General features: G+C 36.1%; 1 long non-coding RNA gene across 2 annotated transcripts in view; it reads left to right on the top strand.

Annotated features, from left to right (window-relative positions):
- The first annotated feature begins 3929 nt into the window (after positions 1-3929).
- Positions 3930-7505, top strand: part of LOC107552993 (uncharacterized) — a 10118-nt gene continuing 6542 nt past the window's right edge. The window contains exons 1-2 of one of the 2 annotated variants that reach the window (XR_001604920.1): positions 3930-4071; positions 6267-6314. This is a non-coding gene — a long non-coding RNA (uncharacterized lncRNA). The remainder of the gene's footprint in view (positions 4072-6266; positions 6315-7505) is intronic. The other variant, XR_001604919.1, reaches the window with a different exon arrangement.

The following is a 7505-nucleotide window of genomic DNA, read 5'->3' on the forward strand; positions in this document are numbered from 1 at the left end:
GAGCAGATTGCAGAAACTGTGTCAGAGAGTGTAACATGAGAAGCTGTTGAAGTTAAAAACAAGACCTTAAGACTAAGAGTGAGATATGGAGGTTGGCACAATGGTTATTATTAGTCATGACCTAATGTTCGGCCAGGCTGAGGGGATCTGATAAAATGCTTGCTGTCTTTTTATTTCTAATGTTCAGCATTGGCTCACTGGGAAGGGTGTTTTGAGATGGAAACATTACTGTGTACTTTGGAGAATAGTAATCTGGGCTCATTTGGTAAGGGCTGCAGATAAGAGTTGCATTCCTGTTTACTGACACACTAAAGAAAAACCCAAAATGTACCTGAGACCAAAAACACCTTCAACATCCACTGAGAATTAAGGCCTGTTCACACCAAGACAAAAATTCGGAGCAAAAACATTTCAATTTGAATGAACATCCGTCACTGAGACCGAGAGGTGTTTGGATTTCTTTTCCATTGCGCTGCGAAAAACACTGGTCAACCAATAAGATTTGAGCTTTTGGTCACATGCCCAAACAGCATGACATTTTCAGTCTTTTCATAATCATGGACAACTATTTGTTTTTACATTTCCATATCCGAGTGTAATATTACATACTAGGTTGGTCTGAACTTTATTTTTATATATAATTTCCTAGACTTGTGGGTTAAATAACCTCTTAAAAGGGATAATTCACCCAAAAATGAACGTTCTATCATCAGTTACTTTCTTCATTTCTTTGAATAGTAAGATGTCAAACTGCTCTGAATTTGGTTCATTTCGAGGCTAAAATGTGTTGACATTTAGAAGGTTACTGGGCCATTCTCAGGAAATAGTGCCATTTGGGAAAGTTGTTGTTTTTTGTCTGAAAAGTATTTCATTTGAAAATGTCACTATTGCACTTTAGCAATCTTTTTTTTTTTTCTTCACCTCAGACTCGAAGTATTAAGTCCAAAACCACCATAGACATTGGGAGAACACTACAAGACGACCCCAATAGTCAGATTAGTGGTCATCAAATATATCTAGAGACACTTTATAGATACATATGGTGCTTTATTATTCTAATTGAATGTATTGATTACATTTAAGTGAATCTATAAAACTGAGAGTTCTTGATTCTGATTGGCTGAGCCTGGTTCGAAGCTGTTGTAAATTACTCTACAAACACACACCTTTGTTTACATTTGTGTGCTGCTTGGTAACCACTTTGTTGCAACCACAACCCATTCTGAGGAACTACATTGTTTGGCGGAAGAATAACGTTTTTATTAATATCATTACACTATATTTGCTCTGTTTTATTTTGTGAAACCTAACTATGTATATGGAATAACCATTTTATAAAAGCAATAAGCCCCCTGAAGCCGTGGTTTACAGTGAATTTATAACAGCTAACTCCGCTTCTCGTCGTAACTAACCATGCCCCTTAGCTGTTATAAATTCACTGTAAACCACGGCATCTTGGGACTTATTGCTTTATTGAAATGCTGTTACCAATTAATTGAAATCAGTATCAACAAAATCCATCTTTGCACTGGAGAGGTGGCACAGAAGCTGCATCTGAAGTGGCATTGAATTTATACAGAAGGTTTAATGCAGCTCCGAGTTGGCACAAATGCATTTGCACTGCAATTATATTCGCATAATGCTATGCGATTAATGTTTTATATATAATATTTTGAATACAGAAATTTGAAATGTAAAAAAAAAAAAGATACTTTTAAATATGAAATTAAAACCAGTAGGTGGCAGCAAGTCTGTATATGAGAGAGTCGTTGAATAATTAATTCTGATTCATTCAGGAATGAAGCAAGTGACTTATGGTGCGTTCACACCAGACGCGAAGCGAATATGCGCATCGCGCCACTCGCTCTAGATTACTCGCGGGGGGTTTTTCGTGTCACTCGCGCGAATAAAAACAGCGCGATCAACCATGCTGGAGATAACTACAATCGCTGTTTTGTACCTGTTGTCAAAAAGTCCCAAATACAATGGAAAGCCAAACGCCGACGTGTCTGGGTTCACAGCACCATCCAGAGGAGGATGAATAACGTTAGGATCCTGTATTAATGTGTGCGTTACAGTTTACTACTGTATATATACACTGATATTACTATTATTTTTATTATTGATAGCAGCATCTCTGTAGCCATGCTAATAAAATACAACTACCACTACAACTGATTTTAATTGTTTTCTATGCTCCAGACCTATATAATAACAGACGGCTGCAATAATGCTATCTTCTATTGTCTGATTCAACCAGACGTGCCAATAAGCTCTTCGCTGATTGGCTTGCGCGAGAACGCGTTAGGCGAATTTTCCGCTCGAGTTGAAATTTTTGAACTTGCGCGAAAGACGCGATTGAGGCGAATATCTCGCGGTCGCGGCAAACGCGTCGTGCATTTCGCGTCGCCTGGCGCGAATTCGCCTCTATTTGCGTCTTTGCATTGACTTTGTATGTAATCTACTCGCGCGAATAATTAAATTCGCGTTTGGCGTGAACGCACCATTAGTCTTTATGAGTGAGTCATTGAATCGTTCATTAGACTGATTCGTTCAGAAACACAGATTCATCTTTCAGAAATTACTGCTGTGTTCTACTGCGGAATTGGAACTTGGAATTAATTTTGTTGGCGAAATAGAGCAAAAACAGACGATATTGTCAATACTATTACTAAACTCACTTAATATTAACTTCTTAATGAGTGATATTGCTTTAAATTTTCATATGTTGTAAATATAAAAAACAAGAACTCATAAGGGGCCATTTTTGCCCTCATATATTAAATTTTATTAATTTTGATGACATTTTGCCCCAAGTTCCAATTAATTTCTGACAGAGCTGGTTACAGTGTTGCGAAGTACCTATAATTATTTATCATAACTATGTCTGAAAAAATAATAAGTAATGTCAATTAGATTTGGCATGCCTTTTAATAACATATATTATAATTGAAAATATTTACATTTGAAATGTTTTGGATTTGAATGTTGCAAGGTTAAAAGTGCAAACATATCATTGCTCATTATTTTAGTCAATATTCCTGCGGTTTGTTTCACATACAATTTTTTACTGTTCAAACGCATTTCTTGTGGAAAAAAGGTACGATGTTACTCACTTACATTAGGATTCAAACATAGAATTCATATTCTGTATTTTCATATTTTATTCTATTTTTTTTTTTTTCATTTATTCAACATATTCTATATTTCTAATCAATATAAATGAACATGTTAACACTTTATTTTAAGGACCAATTCTCACTATTAACTAGTTGCTTATTAGCATGCGTATTACTAGCATCTTGACTGTTTATTAGTACTTATAAAGCACATATTAATGCCTTATTCGGCATAATCATATTTTAGATCCCTAAATCCACCCCATTCCTAAAGTTAAGTTTAACTTAGTAACTTCCTTACAAACTATTAATAAGCAGCAAATTAGGAGTTTGTTCAGGGACAACTGTTGATGATATGAGCAGAAGTTCACACTTTGCACACAGAAGACATTGTTTCCTGAGCAAAACCCTACTACAGTCCCACTCTGCACTGCAGCTGTGTGTGTTTTCCAGCTTTATGCTCTGTACTGCAGATCTCTTTCCAGCAGATGCCTTTCCTCAGGACAGATTTAATTAGATATCAGAGTCAGGCAGATGCTGTCATGTTATTTCCTTTCTGACCTTGCATGATAAAAAAGGCACAGCAAAGCACTGCATGTCAACATCAGATATTAGTGTAATGGGAGCACATGGGGGATCGTGGCTTGCTTTCTTTCAGGAGCAGCTGCCTTATGCCACATCTGTGACGTTGATGTATATTAAACAGATACAGTCTAATGCACTCAATGCTTTCTCTGTACTTCCTATTAGAGATGTGTCTCTAGATGAAAGTGCATTCCAAAACTCAAGAAATGTAATTGCATGCACATTATTTGTGTTTCTTCAGTGGGAATGCTGTGGGGCGTTTGGAGCAGATGACTGGAACCTCAACGTTTACTTCAACTGCACAGACAGCAACCCCAGCCGTGAAAAATGTGGCGTGCCCTTCTCCTGTTGCACCAAAGACCCAGCGGTAAGAGATGAATTTGTATGGCAACGGACTGAAAGTGTATAGAAACTCTTGTGTGATGTTTCAAGGGATAGTTCACACACAAATGTAAATTTGCTGAAAATGTACTTATCCTCAGGTCATCCAAGATGAGTTTGTTTCTTCATCAGATTTGGAGAAATGTAGCATTACATCATTTGCTCACTAGTGGATGCTCTGCAGTGAATGGGTGCCGTCAGAACGAGAGTCCAAACAGCTGATTAAAAACATCACAATAATCCACACCACACCAAGAAACAAATCCACCATTAAGATGTTTTTAACTTCAAACCGTTGCTTCCAGCTAAAATACCTTGATCTAAAATATAGCTTTTTCCAATGAAAAAGTTGTCTCGCCTGAATCAGGAGAGAAATATGCAGAGTGGTAAACAAATATGTGGGTATACTTTGAAGTGAGAGGACAACAGGGGATGGACTTTTTCACTGGAGAAGTGTTGTTATGGATTATGAACTCATATTTTGGCCAGAAGCAATGCCTTCAAAAAAATATATATATTTTTTTCTTCCTGCACACAGTTTTTCACTTCACAAGGCGTTAATTTATGGACAGGTGTTTAGAAGTGCTTTAGACTGTTTTGGCTTGTAAACAGTGCTTGATCTGTGCATATTTCCCTCCTGATTCAGAAGAGGCTACTTTTTCACTGGAGAAAGCAATATTATGGATAGAGGACTCCAGAGTATTTTAGCTGAAAGCAACGGTTTTAATATAAAAAACATCTTAATGATGTGTTTGTTTCTTACAAACATGCAGCTTTTCACTTCACAAGATGTTAACTGATGGATTGGAGTGGTGTGGATTACTGTGATGTTTTTATCAGCTGTTTGGACTCTCATTCTTTCTTTTTTTCTTTTTAGCCTATCACGACAAGTTAAGTGAAGTGAAAGTGACATGTGGCCAAGTATGGTGACCCATACTCAGAATTAGTGCTCTGCATTTACCCATCCAAAGTGCACACACACAGCAGTGAACACACACAAACCGTGAACACACACCCAGAGCAGTGGGCAGCCATTTATGCTGCGGCGCCCGGGGAGCAGTTGGGGGTTCGGTGCCTTGCTCAAGGGCACCTCAGTCGTGGTATTGAAGGTGGGAGAGAGCACTGTACATTCACTCCCCCCACCTACAATTCCTGCCGGTACGAGACTCGAACCCACAAACTTTGGGTTATGAGTCCGACTCTCTAACCATTAGGCCACGACTTCCCCTAAAAGGCGAAGTCGTGAACTTCTTCTGACGGCACCCATTCACTGCAGAGCATCCACTGGTGAGCAAAGTGAGTACATTTTCATTTTTGGGTGAACTTATTCTTTTAACTAATTCCATTTTTATTTGAATGTGATGCAACTGAGGCTTTCTTTGAAAATTTCGCTACAGAGATACAGCACTCGTCATCTTGCTCCGCAAATGTTAATCCTGTTCTTTCCTAAGCACAATTTGTATGCCACTGTCTTCATGGTTTAAGAGAGACTAAAAGCATGAGGGGGGAAAGTGCAAACAATACATGACAAAGAGTGAAACAAAAGGGGACTATTAAACAGGATTTGGTCTACGTGAACGGAGTAAAAATAGCATTTCACAGACAATAAACAAGCACTGGAAGCACAACATCTACAGCAAAGAGGACTGAAATAATAGCCTGTTATGAGCTATTAACTCCTAACAAATAAACATCATAGACATTAGATGATTCGATTATGAGCTCTTCTCTGAATGCAGCGATTCATCATTTCAGTGTGAGGGAAAATGCATTTTCAGTCACTGTAAGTTAGAATTAGAAAAGCAGAACGAAATAGTCATTTAAGTTTATAACTGTTTAAATACTTTAAGGAGTAAATAAAGAGTTTATTAATTTCTGGAATGTTCGAATGGAATGTATTAAAACCACATGGACAAAAGAAAAGAGCAACAAGATTTTCAGAACTGAATTGCAGACAGGAACAACAAGTATTTATAAGTCATGAAGATTCAAAGTATGACAGGCACATGCTGTTACTAGTTTGTAAGGAGGAAGACTTGGAGGAAAAATGACTAACTAACTTTGCTATTTCCAGTCTTCCCCACACTGGAATTCTTCTGACTGTCAACATACTTCCTTCAAGTTGAAATGTTACCATTTTCTTCCATTAATTACACATCAGTGACATTCAATGTTTTGCAGGAGGATGTTATCAACACACAGTGTGGATATGATGTTCGGGCAAAATCGGTGAGTCTTGCTCTCAGTCTTATGACTTTTCACACTCCCTCCATCAGTTTGATGCAGAATGAAAGCAGTGTTTCCCCACTTCACCTCCGATTGCTTCTGAGAGCCAATATATCAAGCGCACAACTCTCAAAGTAAAGGCCGCTTTGGCTCACCTATAAAAGAAAGATGCTGCTATTCATTTCATACACAATGGTAAAGAAACTCAAAGTACTGTACCTAGTACAGAAGTATGCACGCATATAAAAGTTTGCATCATTTTTAAATAATTCTTAAAATATAATTTATGAACTTTAATAAATAAGTTCTAATTGAATAAGTTAATTTAAGAATGAATGGAAAATTAATAGAGCAGGACGGTTATGCTGCTAGATATTTGTATAAAGTAAGTCATGCTAGAAAGTAAAAATAATAATAAAAAAAGACTTTTTGAATTGAAATTGATCTCACACAAGACAAATATTGTGACAGTAGAAATGTTGCAGAAGACAAAGTATGGCATGTTGTACGACAGAATTATTTTTCACATTAACTTGCAATATTTCATCAAAATTCACATCCGAAAATGAATTTTTCTTCTTTATTCTTAAGAGCTCATTCGCTCAGTGAGCATCTTTGCATCATATAAGCATCTCGTTTAGCATTAACACCGAGATATTTGTACATTTATTATATACAGGACCAGTCAAATGTTTGGACACATTATTCTCATTATATACTCATTATTAATAATATTTTTTATTATTTTCTATTTTCAAAATGATAATGAAATTAAACAAACAGGAGTATTGGCATTACATAGAGAAGCTTCTTCAACCCCTGAGATGCTTTATAAACGTATTCTCAATGTGTTTTTTCTTCATTGTCAGGTCCGATTTAAAAATATATAATATTAAAAAAAATTCTAAAATTTAATTCTAAATTTTCGAAATATCTAAAAAAAAATTATTAAATATTTTTATTATATATATACACACACACACACACACACTGAAAAAATGTTATAGAAACAGTTTTCACTCAGAAATTGTTAGTGCATTTCATAATTAATTACAAAGAAATGGCTAGTAACACAATGAATTAAATGTGAAATAAAGTATTTGTTTATTTATGTATTTATTTATATTTAACTTTTAAAATGTACTCCAATATTTTTTTTACATTTTTGCTGGAGTGGGATTATTTATCATTTAA

Source organism: Sinocyclocheilus grahami, unplaced genomic scaffold (assembly GCF_001515645.1).
Source record: "Sinocyclocheilus grahami isolate Dianchi unplaced genomic scaffold, SAMN03320097.WGS_v1.1 scaffold462.1, whole genome shotgun sequence".
Classification (NCBI taxonomy): domain Eukaryota; kingdom Metazoa; phylum Chordata; class Actinopteri; order Cypriniformes; family Cyprinidae; genus Sinocyclocheilus; species Sinocyclocheilus grahami.